The 17465-nt window shown below is 34.2% G+C and overlaps 1 long non-coding RNA gene across 1 annotated transcript; it reads left to right on the forward strand.

The window, feature by feature from the left end:
• The first annotated feature begins 1081 nt into the window (after positions 1-1081).
• Positions 1082-2845, forward strand: LOC127859917 (uncharacterized). The gene is made up of 3 exons (XR_008039527.1): positions 1082-1257; positions 1451-1578; positions 2717-2845. It is a non-coding gene; the product is annotated as an uncharacterized LOC127859917 (long non-coding RNA).
• Positions 2846-17465: the final 14620 nt, after the last annotated feature.

A 17465-nucleotide genomic window follows, 5' to 3' on the forward strand; every position in this document is an offset into this window, starting at 1 on the left:
AAATGACCACACACATTTCACTGATGTCATACAAACTCTTGGCGATATCTTAAACATGTAATGTTGTGTTTCAAGTAATATAAAACATGTTATAACTTCTACTTGAGTCGGAGATTGATATTCAAACGATGGTGTACTGGTATGATTATCTTAAGTGGGCGAGTAGTGTCAATAACGGAAACACTTGGACAACACAAATGAAGTGGTACATTATCAAATGCAACTTTACTTCATTTCAGATCAATGTGACGGTGACAATATGTGCTGGTTAGGAATATTAGGAATGTTTATAGTGTTGTATAAGTCAACACATGGTAAGTACGGATAGATCAATCGTTAAATTTGTCGCATTACACAATATTTATAAAACCTCAAGCGGTTACAAATAGCTCCTATGTGAAAAAATATTTACAGTCTCAGAAACACAGACAAGAATTTATTTTAAGTTTTTATATACATTTGCTATACAGTGTAGTTTAATTTATTTGTTAAATAAAAAAGGATCCGTACGTTTTAATCATAGTGCATAGTATATAAATTAATTGGACTGTATACATTTACATCAATGTTTTTGTGTGAGTTAACAACAGTACCAAAGTCATCCCTGATACATTGGGAAACACTTATTTCATGGATGCGCGGTGAACAGTCAAAACTGTTTCCCAAGGTATCAGGGATGACTTTGGTACTGTTGCCCTGATACCGACATATTCCAACATAGAAATAACAGCAAACTTAATTTTATTGACACACTACAGTTATCGATAAAATAAATAATTTTGACTGTTTGACTGTAAAATGACGTCATTCTTTCGACGAAATGACGTCATTATACCTGCGGGCAACAGTTCAAACTGTTGACTGGTCAACAGTTCGATATTCACCGGTAACAGTTTTAAACATTGCAAATTTCTTTTTCGACGAGGAAATAGCAAACAATAATTAATTATTATTTATATAAGACATCAGGTAATAATAAGAAATGATTAATTTACACATATAATACTAGTGTTGATTGTTTGAAACATCAATGCTTGCAAAATGTTTGATTTGTAAAGGGTTTGTTTTTCATTTCAGCTGAGATATACAACATAAGTGGATACTCAACCGAATGGCGTAATGCAAATTGTACTAAGGCAGAGCCAATACTTTCTTACAATAACTTCGTCTTTGCAGTAAACGAAACCATTGGCAAACTAGCGACTTCAGACGTTTGGATAGGCTATTTCAAAGCAAAAGTACCATTTTACTTCCATGGTAATTGTTGTTTTTTATTTGTCATATTTAGTTTTAAGGTCATATTTGTATATGCACAGGAATATGCATATGAATTAAATCTCTAAATTTATGATATTGATTATACAAAACTTTGAATGGCAAACGAGGTAAATGGTTTGTCCAGTTACGTTACCTGAGTGAGACGGTTTTGAATAATATGGAGACGTTACAGGTTGCGCGGTGGTTCAAAATGAGCAAACGTACCCAGTTACACGTATCGGGTACTGCAAAAGTATTTGTGTCAATACAACACTATTTGGAATACAGACAACTCAAGGCCATGATATATTTAATCCGGAGGTAAGTGTTTACACGTATAATATATAAATATGTATATATATACCTATAGTTCTTGAGTCTGTGTGTCTCATTGTAATATTCAATGTAAAAGTTATGATGCGTATGAACATTTTTTATATGATAAACACGTTTAAAGAATGCATTAATACATTGTAGTAATAAGTGACAGAATTGTGTGATGCTCGTATGAGTAATATAATTTCAATATACATTATTTGACAGTTAAGGGTCTAAAGAAAAACAACGGGCCATGTGTTTAGCTTCGCGCTAAAATAGGCTAATATTACGTGATTTTAAAAATAGTGTAAGGGAAAACAATAAGTTGCCGCTAAGATTTGTTTATCACATAGGTGAATTCCATTTAAACGTAATCATTATATGGGATTTTGATCGTTATCAATAATTTGTCTTGGACAACGACAATAACACGAAAACCCTAATACTTGTCACTGCCGAACGTTGTTAGTAAATAAAAAAGTCATTGATAGTTAAAATAACTTGTTACATCTGCTAACCTTCAAATTGGACCGGCGCGCAAGAATCACAATTCTACCTTCAAGGGCATTGTGATTCCTTGAAGTTTAAGGTCAACAAACCGCATTTTATTGTCTAAACAAGACATTAACGATTGTCAAGGCCTCGCGTCTCTATAAAAGTAGTATCACGTTAACTCTCCTTTTGAGCAGGCATAACTAACCTGCCGCTGCGTCACTAGATCTATAGATGACATCTCATTTGGAACATGTGATGGCAAACGATGTGAAAAAGGCTGTTATGTTGTATTCTCTCAAATAACAGGTCAGTTAAATTTATAGTTTCGCAGCACCTTTTGCTGAATTTATTTACATAATATAATGTTAATTTAATGTAACGTCAATAATATGTACAAACGTAAATATAATAATGTAAGTGAACATATTACCTGCATGAATTTATGCGAGAACGTAGTTGCATATGCGTATCTTAGTGTATCAACAATAAAGGAATTTGGACAGTGAGAGTCATTTGTGGGCGTTTCTTTATGAATGCATACTTATTATTGACAAATTATAACGTATGCTTTCTTTACACAGTTCATTTTGATCAACGAGCTCGTGATAATATATTGCAAATTAAAACGAAACCATTTTATACACAGCAAAAGGCTACATAAATGACACGGGGAGTGATGGAGATTGCCTTGCTTACAACAAAGCGGCATTCAGTTGGCAAGCCTGTACAAGGTCAGACTCTATCAAGACAATGTGTAGCACCAGCATAGCAACAGGTATGCACACAAAGAGGACAATTCAAAACAAATACACAGTTAAGGTTCGTCAATTACGTACCAATAATCCACTGTGTGCATTTATATTAAACCGTTTAAACAGTAAACCTTAAATCAAATAGCATGCTGGATAAAGATTGGTCTTAACTGCCACAAATCATTCAATTTTAGTATAGGAAACCATTTGGATAATATTGCTAGGACGATTCCTTACCAATCCCAAATCCCGCTGAAAATCGAATTGTTATATTGTATACTTTTAATCGAATTCTCAGGTCACACATTTCGAATATTAACAGGGTCTTGTTTTGTTGATGTATTTATAATATCTGGGAATGTTATAACGTTTATCATTGAATGCTTTACATTATACGCAAAAAATACTCATTAATATAACCATTTAACTTGACTTCCTTATGTATTTATAATATCTGGGAATGTTATAACATTTATCATTAAATGCTTTACATTATATGCAAACAATACCCATAATATAACCATTAAACTTGACTTCCTTATGCTTATGTTTTTTGTCAGATACTTATGAATTAGCAGTACTAGAGAACAAAACGACAGACGCGTGGATCAAAGGGAATGCGGTTTGTCTAAACGCCGACTTGTATCCAGCGACCATCGCAAGTGTGATCAATACCCAATTAGATACTAATGATAAACAGCAATGCTACTGGACGGGAATTATCAGAGCAAACACCTTGCTCAGAAGAGACTCGATTGGTAAGGACCTATTACGTAAAGCGGACATGATCTTACAAGAAATCAAAATAATTAACACGTTGATGAATTGCAAACTAGATAACCCGTGTAGAAACAATTCTAACAACACATCAACGAAATAAAGCATTAGGATATAATCTCAATCTTAAAGTCATACACTTATCGGGGGCGTGTTTATTGTTCTTTACAAATTTTTAAATAAGACATGTTTAATTGTTTAATCTTCAACAAGTACAGGCACATTTGTGGGCATCTACTCATCTGTCAAATCTCCTCAATTTATTACGAAAAATCTCTACTAGTATCATATAATGCTATCGATCGACCACACTAAATGCATTCGGTCTGACGTAGACCGGCAACGTTTAGAAAAACAAAACGTACTTTTGAACGATATGCTTACTCACAATTTACGAAGTACATTGAACAATTCATCTAATCCAGATCTTTTGTTTAATGTAAAAGTTAGTGAACAAAGTTGAACGTTAGCAATTATTATAAGAGAGGGGCATTTGCCGTTCCCGCCCATGTCTAAATAGGCTTATGATATGTTTTTAATGTAATTTCAATTATTGAATGATAACAGACTAGTTATCGTTAATTAAATAGTGTTCACACATGAAGGCATATGTATTGTTTTAATGTAAATTAGTAAAATTTGTTTCAGAAGAATGCAATTATTCACAAGGTCACACAATAAAATCAGTATTAGTATATGACAATATTAAAGTGCCACAAACTACTATCTTATGAAACTTCTGCTTTCTGGAAAATCAAGAAGCACGAACAAGGTTCCTTTCAGTAGAGTATTAACAACTATATTCTACATAAATATATACTGACTTATATGACCATGCATACAAACAATATTTGACCATACTTTAATGTGTTAAGTTTTGTGTTTGTTTTAGACCACGCCTACCATAGTGATGTATCGTACGGATTCTTGGATGGACACAACGGGAAATTAAATTTCACAAGCAATGGAATGAAACCAGCTCTATGTTCATCAGGTAATATTCGGTTAAAATGAATCAGCGTCTAGGCTAATAGCTTGTTGATGTGTTTTTTCAATATATTTAAATCAACGACATTGTTTTTCGATGGTAATAAAATACATATAACTATGTTTGATTTGATTATGCGGATATACTATGTTGTGAATATGACGTATTGTTTTATGTTCAAATATGTACGTACATTTCATTTACTATTGATAGGTGAACAACAGTGTTATTTGAAGATGTACATGTATCAATGAATTCCGTGAAAATAGATGACTACAAGTATTTTTATTTTAAGTAAGGCTTTATACAACGTTATTTTAAATATTTTAATTATCTCAGAAAAAATAGCATCTTTATCCATTTTAGTAGAAGGTCCAATAGATGATACAACAACAGCTGGAAGTTATACGAAAATTAGAGGTGCCACAAAATCTATTGAAGATCGAACAATCATGAGAGACGTAACAAAATCAACAGAATGTCAAGTAATTGATGATACAAAAGGGACAACAGTCCGATCTAGAAGTAGGTCCCATATGTTTTTTTAAGATTAATTGGCACAGTTTGATAAGCCGAAATTTACAACGTACCATTTTTACAAAATTATGTTTATGAAGAAAAAATACTTCAATTGAAAGCACTTTTATATTTTCATCTTCCGAGGCGCTGACCATAGAAATAGGTATTGGAGTAACTGTCTTAGTCGTCATTATTGTTGTCATCATTGTTCTCAGACGAAGGTGAGTATTCAAAACGGTGTTTTGTTCAATTAGTAAGTCAAAAATGACGCCCTACTTGAGATTAAATGCTATAAAGCAAATAAACATAATTTAATCTGACGATAAAGCTCTCGAAAGTAACATATCTCAGACTCATGTACATGGATCGTTTCAATAATAAAGTAAGCTGTTGACCTTGGACTAAATTACTTGATGTATCTGATAGCCCACATCTTTCTAAAGAATTCATTCATATAATAGGACTACACTGTTTGCATGCAAATTAATAAAATTTCTAACGTACACTATATGCTTAGCGTCTTTAACAGCGTATGTATGTATGCGCTTATATGTGATATTTTTAGAAAAAGACATCTTAAATTAACGAACCACACAAACACTGTGACGATGAGTGGTTACAGTGACTGCAAAGCAAACGGTCAATTAACTGTCGAAAAGGATGTGCCTGCCAATAACTGTCACGTGAAGGAGAAACTAGGCCTCTTAGAGAACGAACATCTCGATCATAAGAGTACAACAAATGATCCACATGTAGCCATCGCAGTCATTTATCATACCATTTATGATGCATTAGACCAAAGAGGAAACGTCAACGACGACACCAATTATTACGATTACACAACCAGTAATAAGGTAAAAACTGAGAGGAATACTGACAATGTGTATAACAAGCTGAAACTCGAACGCCATGGTGAAAAAACCATGTTATTAGTCATTGTCAGGTGCATGACCTAACAAAAAGCAATCACTATGACACGGTTTCAGTAAGCTTCAAATCAAATGCAGCACCAGAAGGCGCAAATGATGACTACGACCATTTCGAAGGAAAGGAACGTATTCATATCGCAAGAAGAAACAACGACTATGCCTCTGCAATTGCTGTCAGACCTGGATCTGCATTAGCAAAATGTGACGAAGGTGACAACAATCACATTTCGAATCCGCCATGACGAAAATAAGACGTTTCCACTTCGAAATGCAGTGGCTATGACGATGTAAGTGCACATTAGGTAATGTTTTCTAAATACGCAATCCCATATTTTATGTAAGTATGTAATCACCCTACTCTGACATTGAGCATTTCCTTTAACTGTATTATATAATAATACGTTATGTGTACAAACATCGAGGCAACAATACAATATTGATCCTAAGAAGAACCAAATAAGACAACTCTCGGCTGCAGAATTGAAAAGGGATATTAAAACATGCTTATGGGGATTCAGTACACCAACTTATTACTGGCTAGTTTGTGAATGTATTTACACTATTAATTTTACATAATTTGATAATCCCATAAAATCGGTTTTTATACGGAACGTGTTAAATAATTATTTTTTTTATGTTTGTTATAAATGTTTTTGCCGAAGTTAAGAATACATGTTGTATAATTGTAGTTTATGTTTATATGAAGTTGGGTTGCTATTTGGAGCGAACATTCTTGACTATCATGCGAATGTTTTCTTTATTATATGTATATCTCTGAAGCTTTTAAATCAACGGCACGATGTAGTTGATATTTGTTTTAATTTCATTCACTTAATCGAGCCTTAAACAGTAATAATTATAATGCTCTTGTTATCAACCAACCATGAGGTCGTTCAACGGCAATAACATTAAAATGCATTTTCTTTTATTGCTATTTTAATTAAATTGTGATGTTGGGTGTTATTGTCATTAATAGTTTTACCAGCAACTCAGTTTTTATAACGGGTTTAAACCACCATTGCTTTGCATTGACCCTTCCAAGGCGGTGTTCTCAGTTTGAGTCATGTGTTTGTGTTTGTGTGTGTTTTTGTCAACATATGTATTATCTTGAGTATGCTTGGTTTGTGTCAGACTGTTTTGCTGAAGCTAAGAATGTATACTGTATAAGTATATTTTATGTGTGCATGAAGCTGGGTTGCTATATGGAGCGAAATGGCATGATTATAATCCGAATATTTTCTTTAGTATATTTGTTATCTCTGAAGCTTTTAAATCAACGGCGCGATGGAGTTGACTGTGTTTGTTTGTGTATTTGTCTATCATATTGAGTATGTTTGGTTTGTGTCCGACATTTTTCCTGTTGGTCAATTGCTATAAATAAAGGATCAGATGCTCTTATATGGTTTCTCTCCTAATGATGCAGCTCAATTGTTAGTATGCTTATTAAGATGAGTCCATATAAAAGGGAAATATATATATATGTCATTAGTGGTACTATTTTCAGTCTGTTGCCTTGTATATGATTTCTGCAAATTATAATTGTTTATAGTATCACTCTATCATATGCATTACATCCTTTTATCTACATTTATTTAAATTATCAAAACTTGTCAATATTTTGTATGTTAATAAATATACTTACTTCATTACTACCAACACGGCTTTTCAAAGACAATTTTTATGGGTTACTTCTCTTTTATCAGTCATTACACAATTATTTAACAACATAAAACTTAATATCGTATTATTATTTAAATTGAGCACCAATTACATATGTATACACTATCATACAAAAGAAAGAAACCAACGTTTTCGCAACAAGTAATTACGTGTTCTTCATCGACGTTCGCTCGAAATATGATCAAGTTCAAAATGATAGTCTAACGAATTAGGAGGACAACTCATTTGAATTTGTTATTGTCAGAGGCACTATGAACTTTTCAAACCCGATACCTTTATATAAATCTCCACATCCATATATGTTATTTCTTTAGAAAAGCATGGTGTAATGTGTGCTCAAGAACCTACCCAGATTATTAATGGCCGTTGTGTGAGATATATAAAACAAAACAAAATGCTTTAAACAGTAATTGTTTATTTATCAAACTATTTCATGAGATAAAATACACATTTAACATCCAACAGTCTCTTTTTACCAAAATGGAAGGTATACATAAACGTAAAACTATATATAAACGCTATAAAACAACGTGACACTTCAAAACGGTTTTTTAATTTGGACAAGGATACTGGATTTATCGACCGTATCTGAAGTTTATCTACTTAATAAAGTTCAGGGAATAACAATTTGAATTATTAGCTGGTGTTTACCCAACTATATTTGCTCTATTACATTGTATTTAGATGGTCAATCTCGAATCCGCTTTCTAGAACTAACATGTATTCGTTGTCCTTAGAATGATCAGAAATACGCTGATAGTGGGGATCAAACTCGGGATCTTTCGGGCGAAGGGCAGACGCCACGTACATTACGCCGTACAACATCTAATGTAATCCGCACTGAAACAACAGCCGACAATAACATGTGCAGTACATGTCAAGCTTCGACTTGTTTTAAACGCAGTTTGTCTGAAATTACAATATAAGGCGTCGTATTTACAACTTAAAGATTGCAAACATATATTTCAATTAGTTTCACAATTTTAATGGAAGCTTATATAATTTGAATGTAAACAAAACACTCAAATAAAGCATAACAAAAAAGCATTTCTTGAAACTCATACTTTATCACATTTGACATCAAAGTGACGGTGTTCTTGGTTTGAATGTGTTGTTAATATATATAGAAATTGGGTTTGATCTCAACCAATGTTTTTGTATTTAGGTAAGTTCAAAAACATACTTATTCATAAAACGGTCAACATATTACACTTGATATGTGAGTGGGTTTATTAAAGAAGTTTAATAAAAACTGCGGTAACAGTTACATTATCTTAATTTCATCGGAAAAAATGAACACACATAGATATAATGTAGGTAAAAAAGTGGTATGGAATTAACATCATTATATTATACCGCGATAATATTGTGTTATTTATTTTTATCAGAATACATATACAGTAGTACACTTACCACTTTAACAGCTGAGTTAAAAGAAACCCACTATCTAAACCAATTACTGTACCTCATTTACGAGAAAACAAGAGCGTAATCGTGCGCAGCGAGACTTGCTCATATGGAATTGAACTTCGTATTGCTTTCTTTCGAAATAATTTCATGTCTCCGAACTAATATACAATACGACCGGTGTTTTTTATATGCGGATTAATGCTCCGTTTTAGATCAATAATTAATGAACGCCTCAATATTTTCAAAAATGAACACCTGATTAATGTTCACCGACATTTTTTCATTCAGATTTGATATAAATATTACAGAGCTCAACAAAAAAATACATTAAGCCCTGTTTTCTAGGCACACGCGCGTCCAATACACCTTTAAAAATACGCTATAACAATTCCAGTACTTGTGCACTTAATTGATTGTAAACAATGACGGTTGAAATCCGTGCGTGAAATTTGTTCTTGTAACCAAGAGCGACGTCACGGTAATGAAGCCTTTCATTCATAAATGTATATATGCGTCTGGTGTCAAAACCAGCATCACCGGATGTAAAATCTTTTTTTAACCTGGCATATTATCCGCTGCTGTGTGCACCCGCCAATTAGTTTAAAATGGATTCCGAACCGGTAAGTCGATTACATAACATCATAACATAATATCCCTTACAAAAAGGACGCTATGCTGCTTAATAGTACATGTTTATTGTATCTTTGAAAAGTATGAAAGAGGTATACATTTTAACAAAGGAAACGTTGTTTAAAACATTTATATCAATGGTAAATTCATTCACGACACAACAAGTTCGTGTATTACCTTCTTACATGGGAATAAGTTGTGTTGGTCATTTGGAAGTCATGTCACAAAATGTGCTTAAAGGAAGTGAAGTTCCAAAAGGAGTGGTTAAACCAATAGTTTTTGGCAATAAATTAGTAATCAGAGTATAAACGGCGTCGGGAAAAATGAAATAATCATGATTTTAGTTATATTTTACCGCACACGTGCGTCAATACTGTGTATTATAAGAGAAAATTATATGTGTACATCCCATTTCTCGAACGTCACGTCAGGAGACAACAGATTTGTGGACGGTTTTCCTTCAATAACTTTTTTATCCCGACGTCTACGATCTTGAAACAAAAAACCGAGGGAAGCACAAACACCGGAGAGCCGAAACGGCGTATTCATTTAAAATAATTATAAATGCAAAGGGGCTTACCGGATGAAAATATCCTCCCTTCCTTTAAGAAAACCCAACAAACGACGCCATCTTTGAAGTTTTGCTCTTTCTTTCTCACTTAAACGCGGTTAGCTCCCGTATACGTATGCCCTCCCCCCCCCTGATTACATTCTAAACATTATTTAAAACTGTAATTTGCAAAAATCGGACGTTTGATAAGTACGTTACAGTTAGGACCTAATAATTGAACTCTAACAGAGGCCTTGACCTTTGAGATTGAGAGACGGTTGTTGCACATTTCTCGCCGTATATTCACCGTAAATGGTGAACATTTGAGGTATTTTTTAAAGTATAAGATGTCTAAGGAAGTAATAGTTCGGATAATATGTGTCATGGCTTAATAAAACCATTGACCTATACGTTCGACATTGACCTTTGAGGGAGGGAGAAGCCACGGATGTTAAACGCGACACAACGTCTTACGATTATGCAATGTGTATTAATATATTTTTAAGTTGCACGATGAATGAAAATGTTACAGTCCGGACCGTTCTTACGGATGCTTGCACGTACGTACATTATACCATAGTGATTGCAGTATCGAGCTTTCCGTAGCAGACTGGACAAATATGAGTCAATTTTCTAATATTAACATTTACAAATAAAAATACAATTAATTACTTATTAACTTTGATGTTTTATTAGGTCCTCTTGTGTATATCGACGGTCCAGGTAGCGTGTTCTACATGATACGTGCGCGGGAGAAGTCTAGGCTGTTAAAGGTCCACCGGAAGGAGAGACCTGGTCCTTAACAGCGCAACAAGCCGCCTGGACACGTCCACGTGGTACGTTTCAGTCGCTAATAATGGCGGCCCAGAATACCGGTTCCGAGCTCACACAGGCGACGTAATCGGACCTTGTCCAAAAATCTAATGAAAATAAAATTACAAAAAATATCCATCAATGGCGCGGAAGTGAAATAGACACGGTCGCAAGTTCAAACAATCCTGATAATACTGAAACAAGCTTTTACCCCTTTGTAGTTAGTCATAGTATCGACGACAACAGAATGCAGACATCTGAAGTTGTGGAAACGACGATTTCTTTGCGGATAAAGACAAAAACAGACATTTAAATGATATTGAACTAACGGGCGCTTCCATCATTAAAAGCGACATAGAGAATAGATCTTTGCCAAGTCTTCGAGAAAACATTTTTACAGAAGCACGACTGAAACAAGACTCCAAAACTTGGAGGATAAAGTGGCCGAGTGGTAACGGAAAGATAATCAACGCGCATGCGCAAATGTAGCAAAATTGAGGCGTCTTCAAGTTGAGGTAAGTCCGATACAATAATCTGATAATAAAACGAACCGGTTGTCTTTTTGTATTTATTATACAATCAACACATTAGAATTCCACATACGCGTGATGTATTCTCTAAGTTTATGATTCAAAAGATTTACCGGTGTGATTTTTAAAAGAAAACGGCTTATAAATAAGCATGATCAATCAGACGCAATTTGTCAGTCAGGAATTTAGATCACAAACTATGGATTAATGCCTCGCTATTGGTAAACGGGATTATATGCAAGTGCGTTAAGAGTCGTCCCAGATATGTATGTGCTTTTCGCCTAAGTTTGATGTCCGCTAAGAAGAATCTTCCTTTAAACGAAAAATACAATAATGGCGGAAAGTCAGTGGGGGTAATCACGTGATAGTCAAGATGGCGACGTCCACGCCGAGAAAGTTATTTTTCGCCGTTTTATACCCTTTATTACTCTTGTTTAATTTGTAAACGACGCTCACTTTCCAGCCATATCAGTAAATCAGTTACACAAGTCCCATATACAACATGGTAATGTTTCCTTAACAGAGGGTCATAACTGCATTGTCCCGGATAACGCCACATCCCTCTACCAGTTACACTTTTCGAACAGTAATATAAGTCCAAAATTTTAGTTTCAATAAAAGAAATACAGGCCATCACTTCCCTGATGCCGGAAAATATGCACCAATACCATACATAGATTATGATTCGTCATACATTTATACGCTAGAATTTTACAAGGGATGGACAAGCATCGAAGGATAATGTTAAATCTACAGGCCACTCTCTGAAAGCCAGGGCTGACACGAAGTGTATTTATGCATTCAACATGCATACAAAAATAAATATAACCCCCCCCCATATATTTTTAATAGAACAATATTGACATTTTAAAAAGAAAACAATAAAACATAATTCCCTTACTCTTTCTTCCAACCATTTCAGGAATAAGAACCCCACCGAAACCAGGAAACAAAATTGCTATACGTAGACGCTCACGTGGTAGCCGTAGTGATTCGTCTGCTGCGACCGGAAGCAGAAAGTCCGAAATGGCGGAAAGTGTAAAATTAACCAAAAGTACATACAACTCACAGAAAGGGAGCAGAAGCAATTTCCTAGATTTGACCAAGGAGAATCATTCTTTGGATAGATACAGGATACTTTTAGCGAAATGAAATTATGCACTGATATAAAAAAATCTTAGGACTCAATCAAATAAATATGTATTACGTGTTACTTTTCATACCCCAAAATTGTCAACTCCACAACATTGTATTAAGTTGACTGCATGTGTGACTGTTGATAATTTGGATGTTGTTTTGTTTTGGTTTACTAAGAGACGTACATCGATAACACGCATACAAACTATTGAAGAATGTTATTACGGATGTGTTTATACTCATTTTCACACTTAAATACATTTTGAAGACTTAGATCGTGATAGTCCTAACTACAAGAGTCGAGTGGTATACCTTGGGTTGATATTATAGTATAAAAGATTCGAAGGAATTCCAAGTCATCTGGAAAAAAGTTTAAATGTTAAGAGACTGCCGGTTTGCCGTTTGGAAGTTGTTTTTTTCTTGACGATTTGATAACGACGACAACATGCCTACTACTAAGGTACCTTGAATAGCTCTCATGTGCCTCGAATAGCTTTAGGTTCATTTGTTATCGATATATATATTATCAAGCCATGTCATGAAATGTTAAATTGCTGCTAGAGAACAACAAACTCCATTACAACATACATTGTTTCTTGGCATGGTTTACACTTATTAATTAATTATAATTAGCAATATGTTTACTATATTATATACTGAATATCAATATTTAGACCTATGTACAAACTTAACATTCCATAACAATATAAATTAAACTGTTAAGTTTAAAATAAATAAATAAGTTGTTGTGTTCTTTTGTTGTGTGTGCTTACATGTTTTCGATCAATCGTAGTGAAACTTAAATACCGTGGGTAACAATGTAAAATAGTGTCCGTCATTTGCTAGATTTTGGAAAACGCTACAAACCTATGGGTGCCAACCACGGTGACCCGTTTAGAATACTTCCAAATCACATACCGTTATAAAGCGACCATATTTTTTAAATCATGTAATACAGGTGGCATTATAAAAATATCGAAGATGATTGTACCTAGGCATAATGTGAGTTTTGCCAAATTTGTGGAGATACGGCTAACATATTTTTACTCGATTATTCATGGAACTTGGGGCATCGAATGTCCAACCAAGGAAATGGACGCGGTTCCGAAGTAACAAGAAACACTACAATCACAAATTAAATCTCAAGAGCATTTATTTTACAGTTTTTTTCCAAACTATACGTGGACAGAAAGGCGCATGCTTATTCATATCTGTATATTATAATAAAATACAAAAACTTAACCGTACTCTGTTGAAACGGGGCTTAATGCATGTGGGTAGTGTTTTCCAAAATTAGCAAGTGCAGTCCACACAGGCTAATCAGGGACGATACTTTCTACCTGAACTCTTTTTTGGCTAAGAGAATACTCTGAACAAAAATTACTTTAAAGCGAAACGTTTCATCTCTGATTAGACTGTGTGGGCGACACCTTACGCACATACATGAAACCCCGTTTCCCCCCGTTGCGAGGCTCATATATAAAATGCGAAGCACATGATTTGATCGGAAACACAGTTGTCAACTTGTAACATTGAATTGTGAGTTGTGCTCCGCTTCACGTCGTACAATGAGTCAGTATTACTTTAATTACACGATATTCTGGCGTTATCAAGGTATATCGAATATGGCGATTTATTAACTCTTTGTGGTTCTTTGTTCATAAATTCCAACTGACGTCGGTTGATATCACATGCAATGTGAATGCCATAAAAAGGGGTGAATTATTAAATTTAATACATGTAGCAGAAACCAACGGGGTTTCAACCTGTGCTTTTCTAAATGCCGACTAATTTCCGTAACATCTTTTTGTACACAGACTGGTTACATTTGGTGACTATATGCACGTTCTTGGGCCGCTTCATTATACCGGTCCAGTCCACAACTAATTGACCAACGGTATAAAACCATTGCAACTCCACGCTTGCGTATGCATCTACACGCGTTTTGATGACATCATTATTCACCAGTATGCAATCGATATTGCGTCATAGGGAAATAGCGTCCCTAACCCTCTTCCATCGAAAGAAAATTCAATCGATGACTTTACGATCTAAGGCAGGAAAACGGACTACATAGAGTCATTCCTAAAAAAAACACATTTTAAAAGTGAAAAAATAAATAATTTAATTTATGAAGATGTGTTCCCATTTTGGGAGTGGCCCTATGACGTAAATAGTTTGTGTAGATCTATGAATTCGCATGTCAATATGTTCAATCGTATTACAAGTATTGAGTGCAAAATGAGTTCAAAAAAGGGCAAAACATACTCTGCTTTTCTTCCCCGTACCTTGTATCATTATATTAATAGCTTTATTAAATCAATTCAAATTATTCATTGCGCAAGAAAAACAAAGTATGCATAACAACTAGGCAAATAGCAATCATTCCAAAATACTACATAAGGAGTTATGGTCCCTGTACCTATCAAAGTCCTCTTAAAATAAATAGATAAATAATAATATGCTATTCTCTTTAACGCATATTAATGTATGTTTTTAACATGTGCAATAAACAAGAGACAATAAGTCTTTAAACTATAACTAAAAAGAGGGTGGGGCTTTTTAAAAAAAGGCTAAGATTTAAAGGTTAATTATTTTTGTGAGAAATCATGAGTTATTTGAATGTGTTTAAAACATACACACGGTAATCGTTGATACTTTCATAGAATAGCTCTGTGTTAACATTTCAACGCGTTTGAATCTTGGTTAAAGTTCAACAGTTTTATTTCAACTCAGTTATCGCTTGATAATAATAATGGTTATTGGGGCTTATTTTGAGGTACTTTTCTTCGTGGAAACTTTAAATGCACTGCAAGTTTTTTTAACCTCAATTCTACACGCTCATCTGAACATTTTAAACACCCATTCGTATATGTCAGCATGCAAAGTTCTACTTGTTCTAGTTGTGTGATCCGACCAACGCATATCTTTATTATTAATCATTCAACCTATTCAATTTATAACAACGGGACGAAACATCTCTACATATCAGGTTATGGACGGAAATAAATCATTATTATTTTATTGTGTACAACCGGATATATAGTTCTGCACAGGCGTCGTTTACGGACTGTATGTTAAAGCTCTAACATTCGCATGGTGTTTGCGCCATTGGTTTATATATGGCTAGTGTGATCATCGCAGTCATAAGGTAGTGGTTTCAATAACTTAAAATGTAAGGCATCGTTTATTCAAGTCGTTAAGATAACTGTTTGAACGGCAGATATGTTTCTGTCTTTGCAGAGAACCCGTTGAAACAACATCGTTATTATTGAGATGCACGCGAACAAAGCTGTCATTTTAAAAATAATAATTGTAATCCATGAGTTAAAGTTCTCGGGTATTTTATTACGGCCAACTATTTATACATAACAACACTGATTTATCATGCATAACAACACCGACTTGTTACACATGACAACACTGACTTGACTTAAATATCAATACTGAATTGTCATACATTACAACACTGACTTGTCATACATAACAACACTGACGTGTCATACAAAACACACTGACTTGTCATACTTAACCACACTGACTTGTTATACATATCAACACTGAATTGTCGTTCCTAACAATACTTACTTGTAATAAATAACAACACCGACTTGTCAAACATAACAACACTCACTTGTCTTACATAACAACACTGATTTGCAATGCATAACCACACTGACTTGTCATACATAACATAATTGACTTTTGATACATAACTCACTGACTTGTCATACATAACCACACTTACTTGTCGTACATAACAACAATGACTTGTCATACATGACAACACTGACTTCACACTGACTTGTCTTACATAACAACAATGACTTGTCATACATGACAACACTGGCTTGTCATTCATAACACCACCTACTTGTAATAAATAACAACACTGACTTGACATATATAACAACAATGACTTGAAATACATGACAACACTTACGTGTCATTTATAACAACACTGACTTCTCATAAAAAACACCACTTACTTGTCATACATAACAACACCGATTTGTCATACATAACAACACTGACTTGTCATACATAACAACGCTGACTTGACATACATAACAACACTTAATTTTCATACATAACAATACTGACTTCACATTCGTGACAACACTGACTTATCATACATAACAACACTTATTTGTAATGCATAACAACAACGACTTGTCATACAAATAAAAACTAACTTTTCAATCATAACAACACTGACTTGTCAAACAAAACAACACTTACTTGTCATACATTTCAACACTGACATGTCATACATAATTACACTGACTTGTCATACAGAACAACCCTTTTATACACTTGGCAAGAAGACGTAACCAACACAATAATTCTTAATTCGTACATAAACGATTTGTGCGCCTTTCTAAATTCTAAAGGTCATAGGGTGATTTTTATCACCGAAGATATTTCAGACATTATTTGCATTCTTTCTGCGGATGACCTTGCGAGCTGCGCTGATACTGCGATCGAGCTACAATCACAATTGAACTCAATATCGTATGTCAATTAATCCACAAAAGACGGAATTTATTTAATTTAGAAACGGAGTTTCGCTAAGATCATACAAACATTGGGTTTATAAAAATAATCCGGTAAATGTCACATCTGTATATACATATAAGGGTCTTCTTTTGACGCCTAAACTATCATGGAGGAAAGCGA

Source organism: Dreissena polymorpha, chromosome 15 (genome assembly GCF_020536995.1).
Source record: "Dreissena polymorpha isolate Duluth1 chromosome 15, UMN_Dpol_1.0, whole genome shotgun sequence".
NCBI classification, from domain to species: domain Eukaryota; kingdom Metazoa; phylum Mollusca; class Bivalvia; order Myida; family Dreissenidae; genus Dreissena; species Dreissena polymorpha.